Source organism: Arachis ipaensis, chromosome B7 (genome assembly GCF_059453495.1).
Source record: "Arachis ipaensis isolate K30076 ecotype BB chromosome B7, ASM5945349v1, whole genome shotgun sequence".
Taxonomy (NCBI): domain Eukaryota; kingdom Viridiplantae; phylum Streptophyta; class Magnoliopsida; order Fabales; family Fabaceae; genus Arachis; species Arachis ipaensis.
In genome coordinates, this window is record NC_142442.1 from 37186069 (window position 1) to 37206170 (window position 20102).

Genomic DNA, 20102 nt, shown 5'->3' on the forward strand with positions numbered 1-20102 from the left:
ACCTCCCTGCACTCAAAAGTGGATTTTCCGGAGCTACAGAACTCCAAATAGCGCGTTCTCAATTGTGTAGGAAAGTAGACATCCAGGGCTTTCCAGCAATATATAATAGTTCATGCTTTGATTAAAGATAGACGACATAAACTGGCGTTGAGTCAAATTTGAGATCCTTATTTTTCTTTTCCAATAAATTTTCGAAAATTCAAAATTTTTTTTTATAAAATCATAAAATCAAAAATATTTTTGTGTTTCTTGTTTAAGTCTTGAGTCAAATTTTAAGTTTGGTGTCAATTGCATGTTTATCTCTTTATTGCATTTTTTCGAAAATTCATGCATTGCATTCTTCATGATCTTCAAGTTGTTCTTGACAAGTCTTCTTGTTTGATCTTCATATTTTCTTGTTTTGTGTCTTTTCTTGTTTTTCATATGCATTCTTGAATTCTTAGAGTCTAAATATTAAAAATTTTTAAGTTTGGTGTCTTGCATGTTTTCTTTTCTTGAAAATTTTTCAAAAATAAGTTCTTGGTGTTCATCTTGACATTCAAAGTGTTCTTGCATGCATTAGGAGTTTTGATTCATAATTTTCATGATTTATTTCAATTTTATGTTTTTCTCTTTCATTATTAAAATTCAAAAATCAAAAAAATATCTTTCTCTTTTTCTTCTCATCAAATTCGAAAATTTGAATTGACTTTTTCAAAAAAATTTTAAAATTAGTTATTTCTTATGAGTCAAATCAAATTTTCATTTTAAAAACTCTATCTTTTTCAAATCTTTTTCAAAAAATCAAATCTTTCTCATTATTCTTTCATAATTTTCGAATTTTTCAAAATTAATTTTCAAAAATCTTTTTCATAATTTTCGAAAATCTTATTAGCATTTAATGTGATTGATTCAAAAATATTAAGTTTGTTACTTGCCTAGTAAGAAAGGTTCAATCTTTAAACTCTAGAATCATATCTTTTAGTTTCTTGTTAGTCAAGTAATCAACTTTAATTTTTAAAATTAAATCTTTTTAAATTTCTTTTTCAAATCTTTTTCAAATTAAGTTTCAATCATATCTTTTTCAAAAACAAATTTCAAATCTCTTTTAATCAATCATATCTTTTTCAAAACTGCCAAACTAACTCTCTACCTTTAATTTTCAAAAATTCCTTCCCTCTTTTTCAAATTTCCTTTTTAATTAACTAATTATTTTAATTTTAATTTAATTTAATTTCAATTTTTTATTTTCGAATTTTAACTTTAATTTTAAAATATTTTTATTTTATTTTATTTAAATTTTCGAATTCTTTTCTTTCTCACCTCCTTCTATTTATTTATTCATCTACTAACACTTCTCTTCCACCCAAAATTCGAACACCATCTTCCTCTCTTTGTTCGAGTTTTTCTCTTCTCCTTCTTACATTCTTCTCTTCTTATACTCACATGAAGGAATCTCTATACTGTGACATAGAGGATTCTATATTTTCTTTTGTGTTCTCTTCTTTTTCATATGAGCAGAAACAAGGATAAGAACATTCTTGTTGAAGCTGATCCTGAACCTGAAAGGACTCTGAAGAGGAAGCTAAGAGAAGCTAAAGCACAACTCTCTGGAGAAAATCTGACAGAAATTTTCGAAAAAGAAGAAGATATGGCCGAAAATAATAACAATGCAAGAAGGATGCTTGGTGACTTTACTGCACCTAATTCCAATTTACATGGAAGAAGCATCTCAATCCCTGCCATTGGAGCAAACAACTTTGAGCTTAAACCTCAATTAGTTTCTCTGATACAACAGAACTGCAAGTTTTATGGACTTCTATCTGAAGATCCTTTTCATTTCTTAACTGAATTCTTGCAGATCTGTGATACTGTTAAGACCAATGGGGTTGATCCCGAGGTCTACAGGCTTATGCTTTTCCCGTTTGCTATGAGAGACAGAGTTAGAATATGGTTGGACTCTCAACCTAAGGATAGCCTGAACTCTTGGGATAAGCTGGTCACGGCTTTCCTAGCCAAGTTCTTTCCTCCTCAAAAGCTTAGTAAGCTTAGAGTGGATGTTCAAACCTTCAGATAGAAAGAAGGTGAATCCCTCTATGAAGCTTGGGAGAGATATAAGGAACTGACCAAAAAGTGTCATTCTGACATGCTTTCAGAATGGACCATCCTGAATATATTCTATGATGGTCTGTCTGAGCTATCAAAGATGTCACTGGACCATTCTGCAGGTGAATCCATTCACCTAAAGAAAACGCCTGCAGAAGCTCAAGAACTCATTGACATGGTTGCAAATAACCAGTTTATGTACACTTCTGAGAGGAATCCTGTAAGTAATGGGACGCCTCAGAGGAAGGGAGTTCTTGAAATTGATGCTCTGAATGCCATATTTGCTCAGAACAAAATATTGACTCAGCAAGTAAATATAATCTCTCAGAGTCTGAATGGATTGAAGGAATCATCCAACAGTACTAAAGAGGCATCTTCTGAAGAAGAAGCTTATGATCCTGAGAACCCTGCAATAGCAGAGGTGAATTACATGGGTGAACCCTATGGAAACACCTATAATCCCTCATGGAGAAATCATCCAAATTTCTCATGGAAGGATCAACAAAAGCCTCAACAAGGCTTTAATAATGGTGGAAGAAACATGTTTAGCAATAGCAAGCCTTTTCCATCATCAACTCAGCAACAGACAGAGAGTTCTGAGCAGAATCCATCTAGCTTAGCAAATATAGTCTCTGATCTATCTAAGGCCACTCTAAGTTTCATGAATGAAACAAGGTCTTCCATTAGAAATTTGGAGGCACAAGTGGGCCAGCTGAGTAAAAGAGTCACTGAAATCCCTCCTAGTACTCTCCCAAGCAATACAGAAGAAAACCCAAAAGGAGAGTGCAAGGCCATTGAATTGACCATCATGGCCAAACCTACAAGGGAGGGAGAGGACGTGAACCCCAGTGAGGAAGACCTCCTGGGACGTCCAGAGATCAATAAGGAGTTCCCCTCTGAGGAACCGAAGGACTCTGAGGCTCATCTGGAGACCATAGAGATTCCATTAAACCTCTTTATGCCATTCATGAGCTCTGATGAATATTCTTCTTCTGAAGAGAATGAAGATGTTACTGAAGAGCAAGTTGCCAAGTACCTTGGTGCAATCATGAAGCTGAATGCCAAATTATTTGGTAATGAGACTTGGGAAGATGAACCTCTCTTGCTCACCAATGAACTGAGTGATCTGGATCAACTGAGATTGCCTCAGAAGAAACAGGATCCTGGAAAGTTCTTAATACCTTGTACCATAGGCACCATGACCTTTGAGAAGGCTCTATGTGACCTTGGGTCAGGGATAAACCTCATGCCCCTCTCTGTAATGGAGAAACTGGGAATCTTTGAGGTGCAAGCTGCCAGAATCTCATTAGAGATGACAGACAACTCAAGAAAACAGGCTTATGGACTAGTAGAGGACGTGGTAGTAAAGGTTGAAGGCCTTTACATCCCTGCTGATTTCATAATCCTAGACATTGGGAAGGATGGGGATGAATCCATCATCCTTGGAAGACCCTTCCTAGCCACAGCAAGAGCTGTGATTGATGTGGACAGAGGAGAGTTGGTCCTTCAACTGAATGAGGACTACCTTGTGTTTAAAACTCAAGGATCTCCCTTTGTAACCATGGAGAGGAAGCATGAAAAGTTTCTCTCACTGCAGAGTCAACCAAAGCCCCCACAGTCAAACTCTAAGTTTGGTGTTGGGAGGCCACAACCAAACTCTAAGTTTGGTGTTGAACCCCCACAACCAAACTCTAAGTTTGGTGTTGGGAGGTCCCAACCTTGCTCTGATTATCTGTGAGGCTCCATGAGAGCTCTCTGTCAAGCTATTAACATTAAAGAAGCGCTTGTTGGGAGGCAACCCAATGTTTTTTAATCATTTTTATTTTATTTGTTATTTCATATTTTATTAGGTTGATGATCATGTGGAGTCACAAAAACTACTGAAAAATCGAAAACAGAATGAAAAAACAGCATTGAAAACAGCACACCCTGGAGGAAGGGCTTACTGGCATTTAAACGCCAGTAAGGAGCATCTGGCTAGTGTTTAACGCCAGAACAGAGCATGAAACTGGCATTAAACGCCAGAAACAAGCAGCAGTCTGGCGTTTAAATGCCAGGATTGCACCCAGAGGAAGGCTGGCGTTAAACGCCAGAAACAAGCATCAGACTGGCGTTTAACACCAGAAACATGCACCACACTGGCGTTCAACGCCAGAAACATGCTATAGACTGGCGTTGAATGCCCAAAACAAGCATGGAAGTGGCGTTTAACGCCAGAAACATGCTGCAGTCTGGCGTTAAACGCCAGGATTGCATATATAGGGCATTTTACACGTCTAAAAGGTGTAGGGATGAGAAATTCTCAAACACCTCAGGATCTGTGGATCCCACAGGATTCCCTCAGGATCTGTGGACCCCACAGGATCCCCACCTACTTCTTCTCTCTTCTTCACACCTTTCCATAACTCTCTTCCCCAAATACCCCTCACCAATCAACTCAATCACTCTTCCCCATCACCTCTTCACCAATCACATCCATCCTCTCTTCCCCAGAAACCCCACCTACCTTTAAATTCAAAATAATTTCCCTCCCAAACCCAACCCTAAATGGCCGAACCCTAAACCCCTCCCCACTCCTATATAAACCCCTCATTCCCTCTTCATTTTCACACAAAAAAACCATCTCTTCTTCCCCTTAGCCGAAACCATCTCCCTCTCCCTCTCCTCCATTTTTCTTCTTCTTCTATTTCTTTCTTTCTTCTTTTGCTCGGGGACGAGCAACCATTTTAAGTTTGGTGTGGTAAAAGCATAGCTTTTTATTTTTCCATAACCATTCATGGCACCTAAGGCCAGAGAAACCTCTAGAAAGAGGAAAGGGAAGGCAATTGCTTCCACCTCTGAGTCATGGGAGATAGAGAGATTCATCTCAAAGGTCCATCAAGACCACATCTATGAAGTTGTGGCCAAGAAGAAAGTGATCCCTGAGGTTCCTTTCAAGCTCAAAAAGAATGAGTATCCGGAGATCTGACTTGAGATCCAAAGGAGAGGTTGGGAAGTTCTCACCAACCCCATTCAACAAGTTGGGATCCTAATGGTTCAAGAGTTCTATGCAAACGCATGGATCACTAGGAACCATGATCAAAGTGTGAACCCGAATCCAAAGCATTGGCTTACCATGGTTCAAGGGAAATACTTAGATTTCAGTCCGGAAAATGTAAGGCTGGCGTTCAACTTGCCAATGATGGAAGAGAACGCACGCCCCTACACAAGAAGGGTCAACTTTGATCAAAGGTTGGACCAAGTCCTCATAGACATATGTGAGGAAGGAGCTTAATGAAAAATTGACTCAAGAGGTAAGCCGGTTCAACTAAGAAGGCATGACCTCAAGCCAGTGGCTAGGGGATGGCTAGAGTTCATTTAACGCTCAATCATTCCTACTAGTAACCGGTCTGAAGTTACTATAGACCGGGCCATCATGATCCATAGTATCATGATTGGAGAGGAGGTGGAAGTTCATGAGATTATACCTCAAGAACTTTACAAGGTGGCTGACAAGTCCTCCACTTGGGCAAGGTTAGCCTTTCCTCACCTCATATGCCACCTCTGCAATTCAGCTGGAATTGACATAGAGGGAGACATCCTCATTGAAGAGGATAAGCCCATCACTAAGAAAAGGATGGAGCAAACAAGAGATCATGGACCTCAACATGAGCATGAGGAAATTCCTCACCATGAAATCCCTGAGATGTCTCAGGGGATGCATTTTCCTCCACAGAATTATTGGGAGCAAATCAACACTTCCTTAGGAGAATTAAGTTCCAACATGGGACAACTAAGGGTGGAGCATCAAGAGCACTCCATCATCCTCCATGAAATTAGAGAAGATCAAAGAGCTATGAGGGAGGAGCAAGAAAGACAAGGAAGAGACATAGAGGAGCTCAAAAGCATCATTGGTTCTTCAAGAAGAGGAAGACGCCACCCTCACTAAGATGGACTCATTCCTTAATCTCCTTGTTTACTTATTTTACTGTTTTTTTTATTTTTGGGCTTTATGTTTATTTATGTTTGTGTCTTTATTACATGATCATTAGTGTCTAAGTGTCTATGCCTTAAAGTTATGAATATAAATCCATCACCTTTCTTGAATGAAAAATGTTTTAATTACAAAAGAACAAGAAGTACATGGTTTTGAATTCATCCTTGAAACTAGTTTAATTATTTTGATGTGGTGACAATACTTTTTGTTTTCTGAATGAATGCTTGAACAGTGCATATGTCTTTTGAAGCTGTTGTTTATGAATGTTAAATATGTTGGCTCTTGAAGAATAAGGAAAAAGGAGACATGTTATTTGATAATCTGAAAAATCATAAAAATGATTCTTGAAGCAAGAAAAAGCAGTGAATACAAAAGCTTGCGAAAAAAAAATGGCAAAAAAAAGAGAAAGAGAAAGAGAAAGCAAGCAGAAAAAGCCAAAAGCTCTTTAAACCAAAAGGCAAGAGCAAAAAGCTAATAGCCCTTAAAACCAAAAGGCAAGGGTAATAAAAAAGGATCCAAGGCTTTGAGCATCAGTGGATAGGAGGGCCTAAAGGAATAAAATCCTGGCCTAAGCGGCTAAACCAAGCTGTCCCTAACCATGTGCTTGTGGCGTGAAGGTGTCAGGTGAAAACTTGAGACTGAGCGGTTAAAGTCAAGGTCCAAAGCAAAAAGAAGAGTGTGCTTAAGAACCCTGGACACCTCTAATTGGGGACTTTAGCAAAGCTGAGTCACAATCTGAAAAGTTCACCCAGTTATGTGTCTGTGGCATTTATGTATCTGGTGGTAATACTGGAAAACAAAGTGCTTAGGGCCACGGCCAAGACTCATAAAGTAGCTGTGTTCAAGAATCAACATACTGAACTAGGAGAATCTATAACACTATCTGAATTCTAAGTTCCTATAGATGCCAATCATTCTAAACTTCAATGGATAAAGTGAGATGCCAAAACTATTCAAGAGGCAAAAAGCTACAAGTCCCGCTCATCTGATTGGAGCAAAGTTTCATTGATAATTTGGAATTTATAGTATATTCTCTTCTTTTTATCCTATTTGATTTTCAGTTGCTTGGGGACAAGCAACAATTTAAGTTTGGTGTTGTGATGAGCGGATAATTTATACGCTTTTTGGCATTGTTTTTACATAGTTTTCAGTATGATTTAGTTAGTTTTTAGTATATTTTTATTAGTTTTTAATTAAAATTCACATTTCTGGACTTTACTATGAGTTTGTGTGTTTTTCTGTGATTTCAAGTATTTTTTGGCTGAAATTGAGGGACTTAAGTAAAAATCAGATTCAGAGGTTGAAGAAGGACTGCAGATGCTGTTGGATTCTGACCTCCCTGCCCTCAAAGTAGATTTTCTGGAGCTACAGAACTCCAAATAGCACGCTCTCAATTGCGTTGGAAAGTAGACATCCAGGGTTTTCCAGCAATATATAATAGTTCATACTTTGATTAAGGATAGACGACATAAACTGGCGTTGAACGCCAGTTCTATGCTACATTCTGGAGTTAAACGCCGGAAACAGGTTGCAAAGTGGAGTTAAACGCCAGAAACAGGTTACAGACTGGCGTTCAACTCCAAGAAAGACCTCTACACATGTGAAGCTCAATGCTCATCCCAAGCACACACCAAGTGGGCCCCGAAAGTGGATTTCTGCATCATTTACTCAATTCTGCAAACCCTAGTAACTAGTTTAGTATAAATAGGTCTTTTTACTATTATGTTTATATCTTTGGATCATCCTTGATTAGTTTTATGCTATCTTAGACTTCTGTGAGGGCTGGCCATTCGGCCATGCCTGAACATTTATCACTTGTGTATTTTCAACGGTAGAGTTTCTACACACCATAGATTAAGGTGTGGAGCTCTGCTGTTCCTCAAAGATTAATACAAAGTACTACTGTTTTTCTATTCAATTCAACTTATTCTGCTTCTAAGATATTCATTCGCACTTCAATATGATGGATGTGATGATCGTGACAGTCATCATCATTCTCAACTTATGAACGCGTGCCTGACAACCACTTCCGTTCTACCTTAGATTGAATGGATATCTCTTGGATATCTAATACAGGGGACCGAGTCCGAGTTATTAGTGTCTTCGTGGTATAAGTTAGAACCCATCGACGGCCATTCTTGAGAATCCGAAAAGTCTAAACCTTGTCTGTGGTATTCCGAGTAGGATTCAGGGATTGAATGACTGTGACGAGCTTCAAACTCGCGAGTGCTGGGCGTAGTGACAGACACAAAAGGATCAATGTATCCTATTCCAGTATGATCGAGAACCGACAGATGATTAGCCATGCAGTGACAGCGCATTTGACCATTTTCACTGAGAGGACAGGTGGCCATTGACAACGGTGATGGCTAACATACAGCTTGCCATGGAAAGGAGTAAGAAGGATTGGATGAAGACAGTAGAAAAGCAGAGGTTCAGAGGGACGAAAGCATCTCTATACGCTTATCTGAAATTCTCACCAATGAATTACATAAGTATCTCTATCTTTATTTTATGTTTATTTATATTATTAATTCACCATAATTATCTGAATCCGCCTGACTGAGATTTACAAGGTGACCATAGCTTGCTTCAAGCCGACAATCTCCGTGGGATCGACCCTTACTCACGTAAGGTTTATTACTTGGACGACCCAGTGCACTTGCTGGTTAGTTGTACGAAGTTGTGAAACAGAATTAAGAACATGAACGTGCGTATTGAGTTTTTAGCGCCGTTACCAAGGAAGGAATGATCACGATTTCACACACCACCTACATATTCAAAAATCCCAAGTCAAAAGAAGATTACGAGTAAGTTTTGGTTGCTTTGTAACTGTAGAATGCTTTGGTAGAAAATGGGGGTTCCATGAGTTGTGACATGTTTGGTTGTTTACTGGTCAGAGAGATGTTGTACAAGTGCCTTGAACTACAGATGCCTCGAGGGATGTTCTTGTCTCTATGCCCTAGATACGTTCCTCACACAGATGTAAGTTTTCTCCAATCATTCAATTTTATTTGGAGTCCTGACATATCACCATTCCGTTCTACACGCATAATACAACTACTTTTTTGGCATACCAGATAGTGAACACCATCGCATGGCTTGCCTCACTTAGAGCACATTGAACCAAGCTCGTGCGTGACTGGTTCTTGCCTTCCTCATTTGCGGACCATATCCTCCAACTGAAACCCGTAGAGGCAATCCTTCAGACTTATCTGGGCCGATGGATGCCAGAAACAGATGAACTGGAGCATGTAAGTAGTTACTTATTTTGAGATATGTAATGACAATGTAATGTCTATTTTTTAACTGGCACGAGGATTAACTAAACTAACTTCCCTTATACTATACAGGTATTCGTGCCGATATTGGAGCCTTCTCATAGCTGGTACATGATGGTCCTGGATGTTAAAAAAGGTAAGGTGTTAGCGCTTGACATTTGCAGGACTGATGAGAACAAAACCAGAAGGGAGAGGAACATGAGGACTATAGTGAGTTATTGTTGTCTACCTGGAAAACGAATGCTTAGCTGCAACGCATTTCATTGGAAAACGAATGCTTAGCTGCAACGCATTTCATTACTGTTGGTAACTTAGACGATCATTTTGGTATTCATGTGTCTCTCGCCTTCTTGCAGCTTGTCGTGCTTGGCCAGATATTTAGACTTGATAGGAACTTACCAAGTTTTCATGTGATCTCTTCGGATCCTACTACTTGGGGGCCCATAGAATACCCACCGATGATTCCATTCCGTCCAGACAGGTAAGGAAACTTTTCTCCGATAAACCCCCAAATTTAATGTAATTTTCACTTTGCTTTACTAGCCAGATGCCTGACATTTTCTTCTGGGAAATATCTCCTTTCACTATAAGGGATGATGATACTCCAATTTGGTGCTTGTATTGGCTACAACTTGATGGCAACTTCAACCCTGCCTTACTTCCGAAGAAGGTAAAAATGCCATTATATTGCAAACTTTGGTCAGTTTCTCAATTATTTAACATGTTGACCCATCAGCCACCGCTACCTTATCTAACACTAACACTCCCTTTTTTGTGGTTAGCTTAACGAAGGCAAAGTTAGAATGAGGACTGCAACAAATATTGTGAATTCAGAAACCAATCAGAACAAGCTAGAAGTCAAAGTCAACAGTGAAATGGCGTGGCACGAACTTCTTCGCACTGTTGCCTAGCTTGCGCCGTTGCCACTTAAGTCTCTGTCTTTTTGCCATGGCATACATCTTCCCATGCTCGGAAGCCATGACAAGTTGTGTCACCTTTCCTTCCCTTTGTTTTGTTAAGCATGTATGCGTTATCCTTGTAACTTTGTGTCCGAGACAGTTGAAGTGGCTCTGATGCCAAATGTGTCTTATATTCTGAATGCCTTGTTAACGTAATTAGGAACAACTTTAAATGCTGCTATTGTGTTTTGTGGAGAAGCGTGGTCCCGCTTGTGAGCAGGAGCACACAATCCACAATCACCTTTTGTATGGGTTGTGTCAATGTGAATGAATGCAAGCATTGGTCTCTGAATTTAGTAGAACTCTGTGATTTTTGAATTATACCTGTGCATATTTTACTTAACTAAGGATGTCCACGTAACATGGAGTCATGTTCTAAGGCTGTTTAATTTACCAACATATTTTGTCACTTTTCATTGTAAATGGTTGACCCAATTTGGAAGAGCGTGAATTCCTTACTCGTATAGTAATTTATACAAAATATACCCATATATCAAATCCGATAAAAATTAAAATGACAAACCCAAAAAAAGTGCATGTGTTAGAAAACCAAAGAAATACATGGGCTACATTAATTCCATCGTCAAAGTTGATTAATAAATATACATTTTTAGTTATTTAATTTTTAATGGAGTTAACAATTTATTTTTATATAATATTAAACGTGAAATGCATCACTGTTTTAAAATAATTTGTATTTATATGGACCACCGACCAACCATTAAAAGATAAGAATACTAATTAATCTGTTATTAACCATAAATATTTTTAGTAGTATTTTTTTATCATTGTAAAATTTATTTTGATGTAAAGATGTTTATTAAAATAAAATTTTATTATTTAACCAATTTACATAAACATCTTTCTAAATATGTGAATAATAAAATATTTAATGTTGTCAACTTTAATGAAAATTTTGTTAATTAATTTAAATAAAGTTATAACATAATTTGTTAACATAGGTATAAAAAAAGATAGACTCTCCCAAATTTAACAAAAAAAAAAAACAAATTCAAAGTCACATATAACATACAGTCAGAAAAAGAACTAATAAAAATATAGTCAATGTAGTTGTAAAATTTATAATGCAAAAATTTAGGATTGAATAAGTATACTTGTTCAATTTTTTTATTTAGTATTGATTACGTACTCCATGAATTAAAACATTTATAGTAAATAATAGATTAGTTTATTACTCTTATTTTTTAATGGTTGATATATATGAATACAATTAATTATCTTAAGATGGTAATTTATTTCATATTTTATATTATATAAAAATAAATTAGTAACTTAATAAAAAATTAAATAATCAAAAGCATGCATTTGATAGAAATAGAATTTTATATTTTAAAATATTAAAAGATATATTTTATACATAAAATAACTAAATTTCGTAGCCCTAGTAGAAGTATCCCTCCTGAGATGAGGACTAACATTTTAGTAAAATTTTTTATATATGCCACATATGGGAATTAATATATTTTAGTTACTTATTTATGTAAAAAAGCCTATTTCTTACCATGTTACCTAATTGGATGATAGAAGAGACAATGTCTCCTTCGAGCTGGCAAAAAGATTATGGCATTTTATAGTAAAAATTTCTGGTTTACTTGTCCTTTTATAGTGTTCCCTTTCTAACACTCCTACTCATGTACAATTGCTCCAGCATTTTTGAGTATTCCTTTTTTCTCTGTTCTTAGGTCGATATAGTTATAAAATTATTTAATTTTCTTATTACCAGAATGAATTCTAAGTTCCTTATGTACATACATTTTACTTGTGTATAGCATGGCATTGTGATATGCAATGTCCCTTTCTGACATATATCTGAAATATGTTGATATTTATTTTCTCATATTTTATCCATTAATTTTACAATTTTTTTCCTTAATCATTCATATAATTAACTCAGATATAAAAAAGATATGAACACGTATATATCATGTCACACACCCACAAGTCACAGTAATGTTTAACATAGTTTAAATTGCACTAATCACATCTTCTCTTATCCTTTTTTTTCTCCATTTTCATTCTTTTACAATTTTCTTTTTTTTCCTGTTCCTGTCCACCAAGCAATTATAAATGTTAATCAATGAGTTGGTGTGTTCATCATGGGAGCTGAAAAGACCACGGTAACCTTAATAACGTTAAAATTCTTCAAACACAGCAAGAGGCAAGACATTAACAGGGTCACGTAAAGATAATATCGTCATTCAACCATAGTCATTATCCTATTGCTACCCCCTTAAGTTTCAGGGAATTAAACCAAAAATTCCAAAAGATTGGAAAAAGCCACCACACATGACCAGACACCCTCCAAGTACCTTCTATCAGAGTTCATATGTGTGACACACATACTAGTATTTCCTCAAGCACATTTTAGCAATTTTCCAAAAAGATGACATAACAACAATCCATAACATGATTCATAGCTTCATTTGGGATCAAATTAACTACACACTCCTAACTATCATCTACTCCTGAAGAACCATACATCCCTCCTGACTATCACCACTGGCTTGCAAACTTTGCAATTGCTCGAAATCAGAAGTACCTGGGATATGTTTTCGAAAGGTTGCATGTCCTTTTTCCTGACCTTCTCTGCTCCGGTGGACCATCTGCCTGCAACATCAACAAAAACATGTATACATGGACTCACGACATTGATCTTTCAACCAACGCACATCATAATGTAAACTAGCGCACTACCCAGAGACACATCATACTATCGCTAACAATACCTATTGCCAAAATGGAAACAACACATTCCCAAAGTTGCAACTCAATGCTTACCCGCTGGTGCTAACTTTACCATGATACAATTAATTGGTCTTACCTGAAAAAATAATACAATTAAATGGTCTTACCGGAACCGGTTAGGCACTACTGCCTGCCACTTCATGAAGTCTAACGCCGGTTGTCCCTGATGCACCCACACTTGGGCACCTAGTCCTTCGATGGCCCAATCCTCCGCAGTTACTGCATTTCTGTCGCTTCCTACCGGTTGATGGAGATGCTTGATTACCACGTCCGGTCCCTTTGGTTCTCACACGAACCGGATCCTTAACTCCTCCTCCTTGCGATTCATTTGACACGGGATTGTCCCCTCGAAGTCCATACTTCATTTCCAAAGACAACTTGTCGTTCACCACCTTCTACGAAATGGATTTGAAGTCCTCGTCGCTCATGCAAGTAACCCTTTCGAGCCTCTTGCACAACTGTTTAGTTGTGATTTGGCTTTCCCATTACTAGCACTGCCTTCACAGTCTTGAAATAAAGATCCAAAGGTTTCTGGCTTTCTACTGTTATTCACAGTCCCAAATTGCTTGTGGTCTCTCTTAATATCTTGAGTTTGTTGAGTATGAATCTGGTTGTTGAAATTTTTGAATTTGTTTAATTTTTTAGTATGGGGCTGTTTAGGTTAATTTCCTGAAGTTCTGAATTTGTTGAGTATGAATTTGGTTGCTGAGTTTCCTGAAATTTTTTATTTTGTTGAATTCTAGAATTTTTTTAATATTTTAATATTTGAGTAGAAATCTATTTAGGTTAATATCTTGAATAGCTGAATGTATCGAGTGTGAATCTGTTTGTTGGTTTTTTTTGGATTTCTTGACTTTGTTGAATTTTTTTAGTATGAATCTGTCTAACTTAGTTTATTGAATTTCTTATATTTGTTGAGTATGAATGTGTGTGTTGAATTTCTTGAATTGGTTGAAGATTTGGTGGTTGGCAGCATCGTGGCAAATGATGAGTAGTGACGCTGGAGTTGTTGAGTAATTGAGTTTGTGTGATGGGTATCATTTCAAGTAAGGGAGTGCCAGTGGAGAATGACATCGAGTAGTAGCAAGGCTGAAGACCCGTGGAAATGGAACGTGGCGATGGTGGAGAAGTTTTCGCAGGCGCAAACCGATTATGCAGATGAGGGGGTATGTATGCGATTTTATCTAGTTCGCCAAGAATGAATAGGGTTGATGGTGAGGTATTGAGGTGTGAGAATACAGTTGTAAGCAACATGTAAGGATTTATTGTTAACTAGGTTGTTTAATGAGGCATTGCCGCTATGTAGTTAATGGGAAGGTAACATAGTTGTAGGTTTTTTTATTTTTGTGGCTCATAGATGGACAACGTGAGGGTGCTTATTGGTTGAAATGTGCCATGACAATTTTTTTGGTATTAAAGAATGGTTTAGGGACACTGAGGAGTGGTTATGAGTGGGTTAATTATGTTGGAATGATGTCGAAGTAATATATTGCAGGTGAAGTTGTTAAGTTTGCAGGCAAGTTATTTCAGCCAACTCATTTTATAATTTTCATTTCTCGTGAAACCGATCTTTTATTAAGAAGTTCAAAATCCAGAAGAACTGAATTTACGGTGGTTAGCGAATTGAGCAATCATTGTTGTGGGTGATATGCTTTTGGAGGAAAAAGATGCAGGAAAGTAAGTAAACATGGAAAGACATACATAGAAGATGGAAACCAAAAGAGAGAAAAGAATGAGTGAATGTATTGCTTCCCTGTGAGTTTGATCGACTCTTCTCCTATCGCCACTAAGTTAAATTAAATGAATGCTTAGTCTTTTTAGTTGGGTTCTTGAGTTAGACTCCTGAGTTTCGATTAGTTAATTATTTTTTCTGAAAAGATATTATTAAAGTTAGAATCACACTTTTTTTATAACGTAAAAATTAAAAAAATTATAAACTAGAACTCCTCTGAAACTCTTGTAATTAGGCAAAAAAAATGAATCATGATTAATTAGTTAAGATTTTACACTAAATGTCAGATTAATAGTTAATATTTAGTCTGATGATGTGATTTAATTCAGTCTATCTGGGTTTTGATGTTTTTAATGAACAATTAGTTTAAAAGAAATTGAAAATTATGAAATGAGTTTTACTAACTCCTGTAATATAGAGAAAAATATTTTGTTATGACTAATTTATAATTTATTTCATTTAGTAATTGTAGGAGTTGTCAGAGAGGGTAACTTACCCGTTATTGTTAATAATTTGTGATTTATTTTATTCAATAATTGTTAGACATGTTTGAGACAGTAACTTTGCCTTCAGTTTTTTAGAACATGAGCATAATGTGTAATTCTATGTCAGTGAATTATGGATTTTGTACATTAAAAAATTAAAAAGAATGAGTGTTATGTGTTGTGTATCTATGACTTATAAATTTTTTTGCTTATATCCTACATCAAAGTCATGTAAAAAGAATGACTATAAGATGTGAAATAATTGAGGGCATTAATAAATAAACGGGTCTCTCGTTAACTTTGTGTCGTGTATAATTTATGAATTTAACTAAATTAATATTCATAGATGAGTAAAGTTGAATCACATTTGCAATCTGTAGAGTGTGTGGATAAAATAGACTATGCTGAGAGTTGCAACCATGAAATAGAAGGAGTTGTTTATCAATTCTTAAGTGGTTTTTTGTCGACATACTAATATTTTACTCAGCTTCATTTGATGGACCTTTGTACAGGAGCTCCACCAAAATCTTTGCCAAGTTTGTGATGTATGTTTGGTTTTGTCATCATTGTTTTGTTGACCTTTTTGCAGGAAGCGTTGTTTGACCTGGGTACTGATGGTGAAGTTGTGGTTGGAGATTTGGAGTGCGATAATTTGGGGGGGGGGGGCGTCGGTTGGATATATAGATATGGGTGGGCTTAGATCGGAAGACGTTCTTCTAATGGAATTTAACACGCCTGAGGAGGCAAGAGGTTTCTATAATAAGTATAGCTGCATTAAGGGGTTTGCAACAAGACAAGGAAAGAAGGTAAGAAATATTGTCGGAGACATTGTTAGGTATACTTTTGTCTGCAACAGAGAAGGGTTCAAAGAGAAGAAATGGTTGGAGAATACTGATAGAAAGAGGGAGCATAAAGTGGTAACTCGTTGTGGTTGTATGGCCGAGATGAGGATTAAGAGGAAAGACGGTAGTGGAAAGTGGTATGTCTTGCTATTTATCGATGAGCACAACCATGAGCTTCTGCCGGGAAAGTTTGTTGATTTCTTGAGATCACAAGAAAATTTCAGAGGTTGAGATTGCTCACCTAACCAGCATTCGGGATATAGGAATTAGCATTCCGAAGATCTATTAATCGTTTGCAACCCAACTTGGTGGCTTCAACATGGTCACGTTTACGAAGCAAGATATGTATAACAAGGTGAGGAGACAAAGAGCATTGCAGAATGGAGATGTAAATGCGGCCATTCGGTTCCTAGAAGGTGTTGGTCGTGTTGATGGGAAGATGTTTTGGAGGCATAGATTGGGTCCTGGACAACACTTGTGCGACTTGTTTTGGAGTGATGGGCGCAATCAGTATGATTATGGGGTATTTGGTGATGTGCTGGCATTCAATGCGACCTACGGGAGGAACAAATATAATCTACCCGTAGTGGTGTTTTCCGGGGTTAACCATCACAACCAAACGTGCGTATTTGCCACAGCTTTAGTGTCATGCAAGTCACAGGAATCTTACGTATGGGTGCTTGAACAATTTTTGGAGTGCATGGGGGTGTAGCATCGAAGTCGGTAATCACCGACGGAGATCCAGCAATGTGCATAGCTGTTCAAAGGATTTTTCCTACTGCTCATCACCGATTGTGCGTGTGGCATCTTCTTCGGAATGTGACGTCAAATATTTGTGACCCACGATTCACACAACTTTTTAAGCATTGCATGTTGGCAGACATCGAGATAGACGAATTTGAGGTGATGTGGGAGGCAATGCTTGAGGAGTGCGGCGTGAGGAAGGTTGAATGGGTACAGGAGTTGTACAGGAAGAAGTATTCATGGGCAACTGCTTATATTAGAGGAAGATTCTTTGCGGGGATTAGAACAACTTCTCGGTGCGAGTCTTTGCATGCCAAACTGGGACGGTTTGTGGAAAGCAGGTATGGCGTGATTGAATTTGTGATGAACTTTCAGAGGTGTGTGGATTTTCTTAGAGACATGAGGATGATATGGAATTTCGTTCGTGCTACGGGACTCCAGTCTTGCAAAGTCAGTTCATAGAGTTAGAGAAGTCTGGTGCGACACGATTCACGCGGGAGATGTTTTGGAGATATCGTGAGTCGCTAAATCAGTGTGTGCGGGTGAGGATAAATGCTTGTGTTGAGATAGAAGGTGGCCAAACTTTCAATGTCTAGAAGTACCGCAAACCAGGAATGGCATGGCAGGTTAAGCACGAGAATACAACGAACACCTTCACGTGCTCCTGTTTGAGAATGGAGTCCTTCGGCTCCCATGTGTACATATACTAGCTGTTCTGGTGCAACTTGATGTTGTGGTTATTCCTTATACCCTCGTGCTGCGACGTTGGTCAAAGACAGCAAAGATCGACATGGATCTGGAGAAGTGCCGGTGTCCGTCTGGGGAACCGTCGACAATTTACCGTACTAGGTTGGGTGCATTCTCACAGTTGTGCAAGAGACTCGAAAGGGTTGCTTGCATGAGCGATGAGGACTTCAAATTCATTTCGCAGAAGGTGGTGAATGACACGTTATCTTTGGAAATGAAGTATGGACTTCGAGGGGACAATTCCGTGTCAAATGAACCTGTTAATGTCTTGCCTCTTGCTGTGTTTGAAGAATTTTAACGTTGTTAAGGTTACTGTGGTCTTTTCAGCTCCCATGATGAAGACACCAACTTATTGATTAACATTTATAATTGATTGGTGGACAGGAACAGGAAAAAAAAGAAAATTGTAAAAGAATGAAAATGGAGAAGAAAAAAGGATAAGAGAAGATGTGATTAATGCAACTGTTAGACATTAATGTGACTTGTGGGTGTGTGACATGATATATACGTGTTCATATCTTTTTTATATCTGAGTTAATTATATGAATGATTAAGGAAAAAAATTGTGAAATTAATGGACAAAATATGAGAAAATAAATATCAACATATTTTGGATATATGTCAGATAGGGACGTTGCATATCACAATGCCATGCTATACACAAGTAAAATGTATATACATGAGGAACTTAGAATTCATTTTGGTAATAAGAAAATTAAATAATTTTTTAACTATATCGACATAAAAGAAAAGAGAAAAAAGGAATACTCAAAAATGCTGGAGCAATTGTACATGAGTAGGAGTGTTAGAAAGGGAACACTATAAAAGGACAAGTAAACTAGAAAATTTTACTATAAAATGTCATAATCTTTTTGTCAGCTCAAAGGAGACATTGTCTCTTCTATCATCCAATTAGGTAACATGGTAAAAAATAGGCTTTTTTACATAAATAAGTAACTAAAATATATTAATTCCCATATGTGGCATGTACAGGAAATTTTACTAAAATGTTAGTCCTCATCTCAGGAGGGGTACTTCTACTGGGCTACGAAATTTAGTTGTTTTATGTGTAAAATGTATCTTTTAATATTTTAAAATATAAAATTCCATTTCTATCAAATGCATGCTTTTTATTATTTAATTTTTTATTAAGTTACTAATTTATTTTTATATAATATGAAATATGAAATAAATTACCATCTTAAGATAATTAATTGTATTCATATATATCAACCATTAAAAAATAAGAGTAATAAAATAATCTATTATTTATCATAAATGTTTTAATTCATGGAGTACGTACTCAATACTAAATAAAAAAATGAATAAGTATGCTTATTCAATCCTAAGTTTTATCATTATAAATTTTACAACTACATTGACTATATTTTTATTAGTTCTTTTTCTGACCGTATGGTATATGTGACTTTGGATTTGTTTTTTTTTTTTTTGTTAAAATTGGGAGAGTCTATCTTTTTTATACCTATGTTAACAAATTATGTTATAACTTTATTTAAATTAATTAACAAAATTTTCATTAAAGTTGACAACATTAAATATTTTATTATTCACATATTTAGAAAGATGTTTATGTAAATTGGTTAAATAATAAAATTTTATTTTAATAAACATCTTTACATCAAAATAAATTTTATAGTGATAAAAAAATACTACTAAAAATATTTACGGTTAATAACAGATTAATTAGTATTCTTATCTTTTAATGGTTGGTCGGTAGTCCATATAAATACAACTAATTATTTTAAAACAGTGATGCATTTCACGTTTAATATTATATAAAAATAAATTGTTAACTCCATTAAAAATTAAATAACTAAAAATGTATATTTATTAATCACCCTTGATTAATGTAGCACATGTATTTCTTTGGTTTTCTAACACGTGTATTTTTTCTGGGTTTATCATTTTAATTTTTATCGGATTTGATATATGGGTATATTTTGCATAAATTACTATACGAGTAAGGAATTCGCGCTCTTCCAAATTGGGTCAACCATTTACAATGAAAAGTGGCAAAATATGTTGGTAAATTAAACAGCCTTAGAACATGACTCCATGTTACATGGGCATCCTTAGTTAAGTAAAATATGCACAGGTATAATTCAAAAATCACAGAGTTCTACTAAATTCAGAGACCAATGCTTGCATTCATTCACATTGACACAACTAGGGTGTTCGCGGTGCGGTTTGGATCGGTTTTAAGGAAGAAAGTCATCCGATCCGAACGTTTAATTTATGTGCGGTGCGGTTTGGATTGGATGAACTTTTTTTGGAAATCCGATCCGATTACAAGCGGTTTGGATCCGCAATTTTTTAAATAAAAAAAATAATAACTTAATTTATAGAGTTGATAACCTGTCCAACAATCTAACATAATAATAAAACGTAAATTCCAAAAAACATTATAAAGCAACATGTCCAAATATCCAACAATCCAATTATCCAACAGCAAGTTTTGAATAAT

General features: G+C 36.3%; 1 non-coding gene and 2 pseudogenes across 1 annotated transcript; 2 read left to right on the plus strand and 1 right to left on the minus strand.

Annotated features, from left to right (window-relative positions):
• LOC148550860 (coniferyl alcohol acyltransferase-like) overlaps positions 1 to 20102 on the plus strand; it is an 82825-nt pseudogene that overhangs the window by 30548 nt on the left and 32175 nt on the right.
• LOC148550861 (small nucleolar RNA R71) lies at positions 2024 to 2127 on the minus strand. The gene has a single exon (XR_015893390.1). It is a non-coding gene; the product is annotated as a small nucleolar RNA R71 (small nucleolar RNA).
• On the plus strand, positions 16874 to 17915 carry LOC148550862 (protein FAR1-RELATED SEQUENCE 5-like; annotated as a pseudogene).